Source organism: Belonocnema kinseyi, chromosome 2 (assembly GCF_010883055.1).
Source record: "Belonocnema kinseyi isolate 2016_QV_RU_SX_M_011 chromosome 2, B_treatae_v1, whole genome shotgun sequence".
Lineage (NCBI taxonomy): Eukaryota > Metazoa > Arthropoda > Insecta > Hymenoptera > Cynipidae > Belonocnema > Belonocnema kinseyi.
In genome coordinates, this window is record NC_046658.1 from 2,730,208 (window position 1) to 2,743,876 (window position 13,669).

Here is a 13,669-nt window from a genome sequence, read left to right on the forward strand (position 1 = left end):
TAGGAATTGGCGTGTGCCTGTAACAATATGCAATTATTACTTTCGTTCTTTTCGGCTTACTTCTACCAAAGATCACCTACCTAGCCCTTCTTTCTACGCTTCGAGTTTTCTTACAATAGACTCAGCATAGTCATAGACATAGACGATAAAACCAACGGACTATACAATGAATATTTGGGGTGTTCGAGCTAGATTCTAGAGCATTGGCCTGCAGGGTTTTCTGTGGGGTTTCCCCGAGTTGAAATGAGGGATTTAAGCTTCTTAGAAAAAGCTCTATGTAGGTTGTAAAAAATGTTCAATTTGTTTTCAAAAATTGTGAGAAAAAGTTTACCTTATAAATGCACGGGACCTAACTATACAGTTCTTAACAAACTCAGGGACAAAAGCATGGTTCACTAGCAGGTAAAATAAAAAAATGACCACTGATTTGTTAAAACACAGTAAAATTTTTCAAAAAAATGTTCACCCTTTTTCTGATTTAGCTCGAGACAAAAAAGAAGTCTCCATTGAATTTTTCACGTGAACCTTGAATTAAATTTTTTTCCTTTAAAACAGCCATTTTATTGAAATTCGAAAAGTAATTTAAATATTTTAGTCTATTATTAAAGCAATCTCTCGTTTAGAAGACAACTTGCTACTGAAAAGTTTTTTGTTTTTCAAAATATTTATTTTTTACTCATTGCAGAATAAATAATGAGAGTTCTAGGTACTTTTGTCAGAATTTACCAATTATTTTATAGACCGCAATGAACAGACTGTAATTTGGTCAATAATTCTATACGTTTTTAATTTTGTCTTTGTTAATATAGAATGATTTTTTTGTGGTATTCAATTTAGAAATTATAAAAATTATTAGTTGAAAATTTCGACATTAATTGAGTTTCAAAATTAGAATGAGCCATGGAGACATAACGGATTTTCAGGGGTTTCACCACTCGGATTTTGAGTGTACACCATATTACAAAACAGTAACTAGTATAGTAAACCAGATTTATAAAATCAAAAAGATTTTACCCAAATTAAAAATATTTTTATGATTTCCAAACATTTCAAAAAGGATGCAGTACACCAGATTTCAAAGGTTTAAAAACATTTCCACCGATTTTAAAAGGCTTCAAATTATTTTAGAATATTGAAAAAGATTTAAAATTAATTAAAAATTTCACAAATAGTTTATAAATGTAGCAAAAATTTCCCAAAGATTTCAAACGTTTTATAAGTATGGCAAAGATTTCAAAGATTTGAAAAAGGCGGGTGCATAAGATCTCGAAAATTTCCAAAAAATTTTAAACTTTAAAAAGATTTCAAAGATTTAAAAGAATCTGAGGAACCAGATTTATAAAATACAAAAAATTTCAGAAATATGTCACAAATATTTCACAAATTTATCAAAATGTCATACAGATTTTAAAAGAATACACGATAGTTCTAAACATTTCAAAAAGAATGCAGTACACCAGATTTCAAAGATTTCAAAACATTTTAAACGATTTCAGAAGGTTTCGAACTATTTTAGAATATTTAAAAAGATTTAAGATTAATTTAAAATTTCACAAATAGTTTATAAATTTAACAAAAATTTCCCAAACATTTCAAACCTTTCATAAGGATTGCAAAGATTTCGAAGATTTGATAAAGGCGGGTGCATCAGATCTCGAACATTTCCAAAAAATTTTAAACTTTAAAAAGATTTCAAATATTTTAAAGAATCTGAGAAGGGTATATAGTAAACCAGATTTATAAAAAAAAAGATTTCAGAAAGATGTCACAAATATATCAAAAATTCATAAAAATGTCATACGGATTTCAAAAGAATACAAGAATTCCAAACATTTCAAAAAGGATGCAGTACACCAGATTTCAGATTCAAACTCATTTTAAACGATTTCAAAAGGTTTCGAATCATTTTAGAATATTTAAAAAGATTTAAGATTAATTTAAAATTTCACATATGGTTTATAAATTTAACAAAAATTTCCCAAAGATTTCAAACGTTTCATAAGGATTGCAAAGATTTCAAATATTTGAAAAATGCGGGTGCAACAGATCTTGAACATTTCCAAAAATTTTCAAACCTAAAAAAGATTTCAAAGATTTTAAAGACTTTGAGAAACAAAGATTAACAAACATTATAGACATTAAAGAAAGCTTTCACAAAGATTTCCAAAATTTCATAACAATTTTGAAACATTTCAAAATATTTTTCAAAAAATTCTGATTTCAAATGTTTTACGGAACTTCAAAAGGATTACGAAAGGTTTCACACAAATTTTAAAATTTCACAAAGACTTTTAGTACATTGTATGCACAAATGTATGCGCAAATTGTATGTACAAAATTCCACTTATTTCATTGCACTGGGTATTTTTTTTACTTTTACTTTATTGCGCGCACCTCAATTCCCGAACTTCGTTTCACGAAGCTTATTTTGCGAACCTTACTTCGCGAACCTGATTTTGCGAATCCGGGAAGTTTGATTATAGGTGTATGGAGTGTCGTAAGAATCTATACTCGTTGAAAAAGCCCTTACCTCATCAGAACTTCATAAAATGAAATTTTCGAATACAAGTGATAACTTGTTAAAACTATCAGCAAGAGAACGTAAGCAAAAGTGTGTAAAATATCTTTGCTGAGGAGAATTTAAAGGATCTATTTCCCCTTCTTCGCTTCTTTAGGTCAGTAAATATTTAAAGGTAAATTAAGGGTGGGTGGAAATATTATATCATAACATTTTGAAATACAAGAGGTATTTCAAACATAATAAATGGTCTCAACAGCAGGTAAAGAGAAGTAGCTATTATACAAGGCCTTGGAGGCTGGAGTCCTTTTAAACTTTAAACCATTATTGGAGATAGGGGCGTGAAAGTCCTGAATGGGAATTTTCATTTTTTAGTTTTAAAAATTTAGAAATTTTATATCAGTTATTAGATAAATAAAACCAAAATGGTAAGTCCTATCCAAAAAAATGGTTCAAAAAAATGCTGTAGGGCTTTTTAAAAGCTGCAATTTCTCCCTGAAACTTTGTTCGGTATCATTCGCCATTTGGTTCGAAATTTGAATTTTCGTTTTTTTGCACATCTTTTTTGATTAATCAAACCAAAAAAAAGTCCCTTAGAAATGATCTGAAATTTTTTAAATTACTTTTTAAAAGCTGCAATTCCCCTGCATGGAACTGTTTTTTGCATCTCACACCGTTTGGCTAAACACTTCAATTCGTTACTCTTTTCCTAATATTTTCGATAAATTAAACCAAAATATCAAGGTTTATTTGTAAATGGTTGATAACAAAATGATTTGCTTTTTAAAAAGTATTATTATTCCTTTCAACTTTTGTACGCATCTGTCGTCTTTTGGGTTAGAATTTGAATTTTCGATTTTTGCATCGAATTTTCGATGGTTAAAACCATAACTGTCGGTCTTAAAACTTTAAGATCCGCTGAAAAACTAAGGTTTGAAATTTCGGACGATCCTAAAACTTTTGGAATAACAAATGATGACAGTGCAAAAAAATTTGAAAGTACATTCTTTTAAATAACATCAATGTTAGTACCGCATTCCTAAGATTTCAAGCAAAATGAAATTGCGTTTTTAACAAAAGAGTTGAGTTTTGTTGCTGAATAGGCAAAGGTTTTAAAAAACATTCGAGTTTCTTAAACCTTAAAGTTGAATTTTTTAACAAAAGAGATCAATTTTCCACCAAGTATTGGATTTTTAAACCAACGCAATTAATTTTGAACAAAATAGTTGCACGTAAAACCAAATGGTTAAAGTTTCAAGAAAAAAATACGAATTTTCAAGAAAAAAGTTTCATCTTTTACCAAGCTCTTGATGTTTCAAGCAAAAAAGATGACTTTTCTACCGTAACAGATAAATTTAAAACCGAAAAGTATTAATTCTCTATTCAACAAACCATTTGAATTTTTGACTAAAAAAGATGGCTCTTTAACCAAAGTGTTGATTTTTCACAATATAGTATAATTCTCATAAAAATAATTATATTTTTCACCAAACAGTAGAATTTTAAAACAATAGAGGTGGATTCTAATCCCTGACTATATTCGTAGACTTTTCAGATGTAAGGAATTAACTTCGGTGGAAATTTTGTTGGTTATGAAAAACAAACAATACGCGCCTTATCTTTTGCATTGCAAAAAATAGATTTGAGCCACAAAAAATTCCGTTACATCACGAAGACCAGTATGCCCGGATTTTATATTTGAAATCGTTGTTTTATCTTTCAAAAAGAGCTTTTTTTATATTGAAGCTTTTTACATTTTTGTCTTCATCAATCAATATAACCCAATGCAATTGAAAACTCACCAATAATTATATACACTTAATTATAGGTGCATATATTCCGATTTTTTAAAATCTAATAACTATATACAATACACTTGGGATTGCTATACAATATGCATAGATCTGACTGTACATTTTATAGGTTATGTGAATAATGTTGGAAGTGTATGGGAGATCACTCTTAAGCATTAAAAAGATTTAAAACAAAAATGTCACTATCAAAAATCGAAAAAAATATTCTTCAATGCAAAGAAAAGTTCTGTGAATTAAAGAAATATATTCACTAATATAATCTAATTATCTCTCTAAATCACTAATTGAGTTTCATAATTTTTTAACATCATTTTCGAGTTTTATTTTTTTGGCTTTTTCTTGTAAGTTGATAAATTGACATTATCCAGAAAAAAATTACAATAACATTTTTAAGAAAATTATATTATGTACATATTTATAACTTAATAATACATCTTAAAATATTTCAATTCTTTTCGCAATATCGACTTAAAGAACTTGAAAAAATAGTTAATCTTGGGGATTTAATTATTTAATGACAATGCAGAAAAATCGATCGGAGGGGGGTCCAAACTGTCATGAAAAAGGGTTAAGTATTTTTTAAACGGCCTGCATATATATGAGGTTTCAAAAAATGGCCTCTTTAAAGTATATATCATTCCACACGGAATTTCATGAAGCACGTCTGACACTCCTGTTAGATCCCATGATTTTGTTGATTTTCATGAAATATTTTCTATTTCTTTTAACCGCTATGTCTACTTACAGTTCTTTACATTTTTATAAATTCAAAAGCAAATTGTTATCTTGTATAAAAAGGTATTATAATAAGGTATAATAAGTCAATATGAATTGGGAATGAAATTCTCGTTTACAGAAGTTTAAAATTTATAACTTAACTTCAATTGAAATGTTTACTCAAATGGACTTTCTGCCCACTATAAATAAATATATAGTTAGGTATTAATTAGCAAAATATATTGAATAAATAATTGTAAGGAAGACATAAAGGCTTTAACCCCTGTGAACGATACAAAACATGTACCGAAAATATCCAGCTAATCGTACCAAAATGTCGATATATAGAGCCCCTTCGTCCTGAAATTCGTGCCGAAATTTCTGTACACGTAGCCCTGTAATTAAGAAATGGACACTTTGAACATTGAAACGTTTATGGTTGAAATTAACATCAAATAAACTGAGCCTCGAACTGAGCAGTGTGGTATTTCAGATACAAAATTAATAGATAAAATATTAAAAACCATTCATTTACTGATACATGTTTAGAGTTCTTAAATTCCCGAGAATTTAAGTTCAGGCTATATAAACGAGAATATGACAGAATTTAGGAGAGTTAAAAAAAATTTGAGAGAATTAAGGAAGTTATGATTTTTAACAGTATTTTTATTGTTCAGGTTATATCGGCGGTTGAATATAAATGATTTTCTAGCTCAGACATATTCAGGAATTACAGTGTTTCATATACAAATTTAAAATTTTTAAATGTATTAATTTATTTCAAACAACAAAAAAGGTTTTTCTACTTTAAAAGATAATTCTTTTTAAAAAACTGGAATTTTCAACAAAATAATTGAATTTTTAACATGATAGTTCAATATTCAACCTAAAAAGACAAATTGCCAACGAAAGTGTTATAGTTTATATTTTAATCTAAAAAGAATTAAACTTATACAACAAAAGAACAGAATTTTATACCCAAAAGGACGAAGTTCCAACAAATAAAGATTTTTTACTCCAAAAATAAATAAAATTTTATCTAAATTATTGAACCTTTAAACCAGAGGATAAATTTTCTTTACAAAAATTCAATTTTAAGAGAAAAAATGTGACTGTTAATTAAAAATTAATTTATAACGAGATAATTAAACTTTTAACCAACGAGATAACTTTTCAATTTAAAATATAAATCTTTATCGAAAAAGTGATTTTTCAACAAGGCGATTCAATCAAATGTTTTTAACAAGTTAGTTGAATTATCAAGCAAAGAAGAACGATTTTTAACCAAAAAGTTGCATTTTCATACAAAAAATGAAATTCCTTTTATAGCAGATGAAGTTTTAAATGAAAAAGATAAATTTTCAAAAAAATAGTTGAATTTTCTGTTGAAAAAGATTTTAGTCGAGTTTCTCGATCAAACTATGAATTTTTTAACATGAAATAATTTTCTACCAAAGAAATTAAATTTTCACTCCAAAAAGAATTTAATTTACAATTTAAAAAAAACAACATTTTTCAACCGTAAAGGATGAATTTTTAACAAAATAGTTAAATTCTCCACCAAATGGTGGCATTTTTATCCAAAAAGATCAATTTTGTACTAAAACAGATGAATTTGTAATAAAAAACAAATTTTTTTTATAAGTGGAACCTTCATCCAGAAATGATTTCAGTTCATTTTTCAAAACCAAAATATAAATTTTAAACAAAAAATAAATTTTCTACGAAAGAGTTAAGTTTTCAGGAAAATAGTATAATAGCTTAATTTCTAACCAAACAGTTGTATTTTTATCGAAAAAAGATTTATTTTCTGCTACAGCAGGTAAACTTTAAAATAAAATTACCAAACTTTCAAAAAAAGAGTTGAATTTTCAACCGAAAAATTAACGTAAAAATGCCATTTTCTATTAATTAAAATAAATTCTGAGATTCTCATTAATTCTCAGAGAATTTATTTCTCAGGTATATTCTCGGTAATATTCCTTTGAAGAATAAAATTAAGTAAGAAAAAAATAATTTTTAATATTTTTTTTCGAAATTCGCCTAGTAATAGGAGCGTTTTTTTCAATTTACAAATCTTGTTTCATGAAGCTTATTTTTTAACTTGAAATAACTTCTGTACGTAGTTCTTTATTGCGTCAAATTGGAAAAAAAAGTAAAGTCTTGCTTCTGAAATGTTGAGTTGCTAAATTGAGAGAAGATGATTTTGATTAGAAAAAGTTCACCAATTACGAGTAAATCATTCAAGAATTTTAAGGTTCAAATTCTATGGGGTTTGAAAATCGTCTTTGGATAAAGACTACAATCAATTTTGTAATTAAAAAAAAATAATAAAAACTTGCTCCGGAGATATAGGGGAGCCGAATAGAATAAAAAAGTGCTCGTGCAAACAAATTAATCCATTACGGGAAAATAAAGATTTTGTGTCGCGGTCTTGGTCGCACTGTAACATATGAGTTGTCGCTGAAAGACATATAAAGAGATGAAAGGTATGTTTTTATTCGTAAATGAATAATAATAATAATAATAATAATAATAATAATAATAATAGTTTTAACAAACATCATTTCTGATGGCACGGAAAAAAGTTAAGTAAAAAACCCCCTTATAAAAGTGACTTTTGTAGAAAATAGAGATTTAAGACTTTTGGTGGAAATGCGATTGATTCAAGAGATTTTTCTTCGAGAAAAGAAGCGTTTTATTATTGTATTATTTTAAGCCAAATTTAGGAAAACAAATATGGTCAGAAAAAGGTCTTAAAAAAAGGTAAGAGAATTTTAAAAAATATGAAGATGGGATACAAGTACAGTCAACTATTTGCTTTTCAATCACCAACAGTCTCATTTTACAACACTAAAAATGAGATTTCGAACAAATCCTTTTAACAAAATATGTATTAGATTGTTTGAGAATTTTATATGCAAAAAGCTCAGTTTCGGAAAAATGTTGCTTATCTAGTTTGGCACTGCAATCATTAAAAGGTCCATAATGTTTCAAAATTTATAATCGTATAAATAAAACTGTTAACAATTTAACAACTTTAAATATAACCCGTTTTAACATGAAAACATTACAAATTATATATAGTATGGGTTGAAATAGAATAACAACAAAATTTCAGCTTTACAATTTGAAGGGCTTATTGTTATGCTTATTGTTATTTTCCTAGATCGCCTCTTTCGCTGATTTTATTCACAACTATTGTTAAGAGGGGATGGATACTTGTGCGGGTAGAGAGGCACAGCGGGGTGGGTAAAGATTTTCGGCGACAGCGCCATCTACATTTATCATGACCTACTAATAATTCTATCCCCACTCCGCCACCACTTGCCGCATCTAGGTGTATAATATCTTTGCTTATAACATCTGAGGAGGAATGCAACTCAATCACTAGTGAATAGGTGAAAAAATCACTTAGGAGCACGAAGAGCTTTTCCGCTGCAGAACTTCTGGTAGAAGTTTACTTCTGCACACCAACATTTGGCCCGCATATTCACCTCATATTTGAAGTCGGAAACGCTCATTCTGTAGTGGCTGGTGTTAGGGCACACTAAACTCCTGCTTATAACAGCAACTTGTCTAACCCACAGAATTACAGGCCAATAACGTCTTTGAGCACACTGTATAAGATCTTTAAAGCCGTCCTAAACAACAGGATTGTTTGAAGAATTGAGCCTGTGTTGAGAGAGATGTATAAAAAACGTGCCTCGAAAAAAGGTGTAGCAGGCTGCCTAAAAAACCTGCTAATTAATAGGTTTGTCTGCAAAGACACAGCAGCCCATCAGCGCGTCCTGTCAATGGCCTGGATTTACTACCGGAAAGCTTTCGATTAAACGTCTCACATAGTTACCATTTGTCTGTTGGAAACCTTGGAGTTTCATCCACATATAATGAGATGCATAGAGAGAGGCCCCTTCGGAAAACTAGATTTATTATCTCATCTGGAAAATATCCTGTGGCAACGAACATCACCTTCCTGTGGGGCGTCTATCAGGGCCTTACCATGAGCCCTCTGCTTTTTTGCATCACACTTTTGCCTCTATCTCTCGCACTACGAAATTATTTTGTATACCTCTGCGGCTACACTAATCATCGCTAGCATAGAGTCACTAATGTATTTAATATGGATGACCTGAAGATTACATTTTTTGTAAAAGCGAACTTCGGAGTGCTTTATATATAGTCAAGCCGTACACAGGAGAGATTGTTATGGACTTTGGGTTGCAAAAGTGTGTCAAAATTCATCTGAAGAAAGGAAATATTATTGACGTTCCCAAGGACCCTAAGATCGTGGATATAAGTGTTAATAGACAACTTAACACTGGTGAAAGCTATACATACATGGGCGTGCCTCAAAGCCGCATTCAGAATGTAACATCAGTGAAGGAGTCTCCGAATTAGATACAAGCATCTTCTTCGTCAGATTTGGTCTTGAAATCTGTTGGCGTTGAACAAGGTATCTGCGACTAACATGCTTGCCGTCCCGGTTCTACTCTAGTTATTTGGAGTGGTTCAATGAAGGAAGAACGAGCTTCCGGCGCCTAATATCGCCACGCGTAAGATCATGCATCTGCATAAGAGCTAGTATATGAATTCCTCTGTTCCATGAATATCCATCTCACGCCGTCAAGGCGGACGCGTACTTCTGGATCTCTAACTGTCTTCATAACCGAAATGTTCTAAGTATAACGTATATCGTTGCAAATGGAAGAAATACTCATAAAAATATTTGGGAAACACGAGATGATTGGCAAAGGAGCGTTCCTTTATAAAGCCACGGAACAGGCAAATTTTAACATCAGAAGTGAGGAAAGTGCATTACTCAAAGAAGCCAACTTTTGCTTTTTCAGATCATCAGGGCTCACTTCAGGTACAGAGGGTTTCAGTTTCGCATGCTAGTACATTGTCATTTCCACCTTAGTATACCGTGACCGCATTTTATGTCAACAAGTTTCCAGAGAAAGGTGCAAAGCGTGTCATGCACACGCTGAGTACCTAGAATACATACTGTCTAATTGATCCACCCACGCGTATCTCTATAGACATAATGCGTCCCTAAGAGTGCCACATTTTCTGGAACTACAATTTTCATACAGCAGCCTCTATTGCACACTCGAGACCTGACAACGTTTTCCAAGACTCCGAGAATGAGTGCCATGGCACTTGGGAGATGCATGCAAATAGCTGTCTTCCTTGAGTCGCATCGTATTCTCAAGACACACGAGGGGTTTGCCGGTTTGTCCTTGTGACTTCATCGTGCCCTGTGACCACTCACCGTTCGGTGGTTGTTACACCCTTTTTTTAAAATTATATATAGCTGATTTATTATATCGATCAATAGCATTGAAAGACAAAAATACCGCTGCGAAGTACTATGGATATATTCACTATTGATTTATGTATTTATACTCATCTCATGAGAATTTTACTTTTTCATAGGTCTCAAATAATTTTAATTCTTCATAGAGGGAGGTTTTTCTCTAACAAAATAAAAAACTGGCTACATTCAATATTTTCGAAGATTATGTGTCTATTATACCGAAAATATTATTTTCAGAAAATCAGAGAACCCATCCAAATATTAATCGATGTGTTCTATTACAATTAACACCTTTTGAACTTACGGTAGTGTTATATTCTAAACTAAAACAACTTTTTTTTTAACTTTCCATGTCGCTATTGATTTAATCAACAATGTTCATCGAAAGTTCTTCTAGAGATTAATCCGCGCGTTTCGAAAACGCAAAGAATTACATCAAATATACAGGATGGCCCAATTGAACTGCAACTGAAGAAGGGCGTTCTTGAACACATCACACTCTGTTATTTTTTAGTGTTGCCCTTGGCTTACAAAATACCCCAAACCGAAAAGTCGTGAATGATAAAGATCCCGCCGGAGCACATTCGTGCAACGTGCGACTCGTTTGCTCACCGACTCAGAACCATAATTCATGTTCAAAGTGGTCATATCGAAAATTCGCCATTTTAAAAAATTTAAATGTTTTTATCATTTTATTTTGAATTTCTGCAATACATTTTATATAAAAAAATACAGCGTTCGAAAAAGTTGCAGCTCAATTGGGCCACGCTTTAGTACTGTTATATTCGTAATAAAAAATCATCTTATAACAAGGTAAATATTTTTGTTAACAAATTAAAAAATTATATTGGTAAGTTATGGTAGGTCATGTAAGGTTCTTCAATTGTATAATCTAAGTATCTCATAGACGCGAACAAATATATATATTAGGGTGGTCCATTTTCTATAGTGAACAAAATTTTTAAAAAAATCACACGATAGCCTAAATAGTTTCTTTTACGATAAAAAAATATGTGGAAAAAGAAAATGTAATCCCATAATATTTAGGGGTCGCGCAACGACCATAAAATACTATTTATCTCCAATTAAATTGAACAGTGGCCTTAATTGTTTATAATTACTTCTTTTAACGTTAATTATAGTTTAAAAATTTGAGTTTCAATTTATTAGGATGCGTTATGTGAAATTAGGCATTCAACTATTCTCAGTTACCAATGTAACTAAGAAAGATTTAAGTTGTCATCAACCTCGTGTGTAATATGGTAATTCTGGAATTTTTATGAGTAAAAAGTAACTATATACAAACCAAAATAACTGCATGTATATTAAAACATTAATTTTTCATTGTACAAAATACTATATTTTTCATTTTGTATGAATGATATATAAATAAATATTTAAAAACAATCATTATGCTTGCGCGACCTCTAAATATTAATCGATTGTAATTTTATTTTTAAAATATTGTTTTGGTCGAAAAAGGAACAATTTAGGCCATTGTGCACATTGGAATTAAATAATTCTTTTGTTTGGGCCCCCCTAAAGTACATACATTACTGCTGTACTTCTAATATTAACAAAAATTCTCATATCATGAAGGCAAATAATGTATTTTTTAAATTTATAAGTTGATATTGCTTGATCATGAGAGGTCATAGAAGGTGCGTTAATATATCATTTGACGTGTCACAAAGATGCGAAAAACATGTCAGATACTGTACTGCAGTATCCCTAATATGCGACAAATTTTTTCTAATATCAATGCGCCTTGAAGAGGCGAATAATTAAACTATCTATAGTATAGTTGTTTTGAATATCGAAAAAGTTTTTCTCATTTAAATAGTATAAACCCTTTTTTTAAACATCATAAATCGGTACTTTTGGGGCATAAAAGGCACAACAATGGGTTGATCGATGCTACTCACGAACAAATATGCTAGGTGTTGTATTGTTTTTGTTTTGAATATGAAAAAAGTTTATTTCATATAAATAAAGTAAAATGTTTTTTTAATCTCTAAACTCAAAAAATATGTCCGCTTCGCGGGCACATCCTTGTTGCGCGCGGCGCTTCGCGCCATGTCTGTGCCATTAGTTCTACATGGACGCGTTTTTTGCTTGAGTATTGCGTATACGCGTGTAAATCAGTTGCGCAGAGCCGTTCTGTCAATTATACTAGTTAGTCGCGCGGCGGAAAATATCCCTAGCCGTTCTAAGATGGTTGCAAGCCAGCTGTATGAGTCAAAACAAAGATATTAGTTAATAGATACTAACTTATCAACTAATCTCATGCCGTATTTAGGACCTAATATCTTTGGTCAAACTATGAAAGTCTGAATATAGTGCACGTGTAGTCATTGTCGCTGTTGTCGGGTGTAGCTAAAACTGCAATGAGACACATAACTTCTCGTGTTGTGGTTTTTAATTTTTTGAAGTGACAGTGAAAATTATGGTAATGACTAATGTTTTATGTGGTGTTCTTATGTGCTTTTCGTATTTACACTTGTTACATCAATACCTGCAGTTAAAAAACGGGATCGTCCGTATTGGGTGCAATTGCACATTCGTGAATACATGCGGTTGGAATATGGTTCTTACCACACCTTATTATTATTTTTTTTTTATCAAAACAATCACGAAGAGTTCTTTGATTTTACCCGGATGACTACCCAGCAGTTTGATAAATTTCATCAAATGTTGCAACAGAGGTTGGAAAAAGCATTCGTTGTAAGTGCTACTTTGCCATCAAGATTGCGATTAGCGTTAACATTGTGGTATGTATATAATTCAATGTTATGAAAATTGAGTGTTTTAGGAGCTTTGCAAATTATGAATTATGCGCTTTGAATAATGTTTTATTTTAAGGGGTTTATTGAAAAATTTACATTTCTAAGTCTCTTCACTTATAATCGTTCATTTTGTAAGTAACAAATATTAAAATACAGTTTTATTGCAAACAGTTTCAAGCTTTTAACTATAATGGGTGGAACAAATTTTTGTAAGCCCAGGTTTTCTTTCTTATAAATTTTTTTGTCAACTTTGAATAAACATTTATGCAGAGAAACTATTGTCTGACATGATTAATCAACTTTCTTAATTTAACCTTATAATCGTATATTGTAATTGTTTCATGCTACTTGCGAGCAAACTATAAACACTTTTTTTTTTAATTTTGCATATTTTTAGTTTCTTGGCTCACAACTCTGAAGCTGTAGTTACGACTTGTTTTTTTCGAGTAGGAAGATCAACTGCGTATAAAGTTGTACACGAAGTTTGTGTAGTTATCTAGGAAATTTCGTCACC

General features: G+C 30.7%; 2 protein-coding genes across 2 annotated transcripts in view; one reads left to right on the forward strand and one right to left on the reverse strand.

Annotated features, from left to right (window-relative positions):
• LOC117183153 overlaps positions 1–13,669 on the forward strand; it is a 73,989-nt gene that overhangs the window by 30,136 nt on the left and 30,184 nt on the right. The window lies entirely within an intron of this gene.
• LOC117183154 (DNA replication complex GINS protein SLD5) overlaps positions 5,427–13,669 on the reverse strand; it is a 101,232-nt gene continuing 92,989 nt past the window's right edge. Inside the window, exon 3 of the mRNA XM_033376377.1 lies at positions 5,427–5,444. The gene's annotated coding sequence lies outside the window, so the exon portion shown is untranslated. The remainder of the gene's footprint in view (positions 5,445–13,669) is intronic.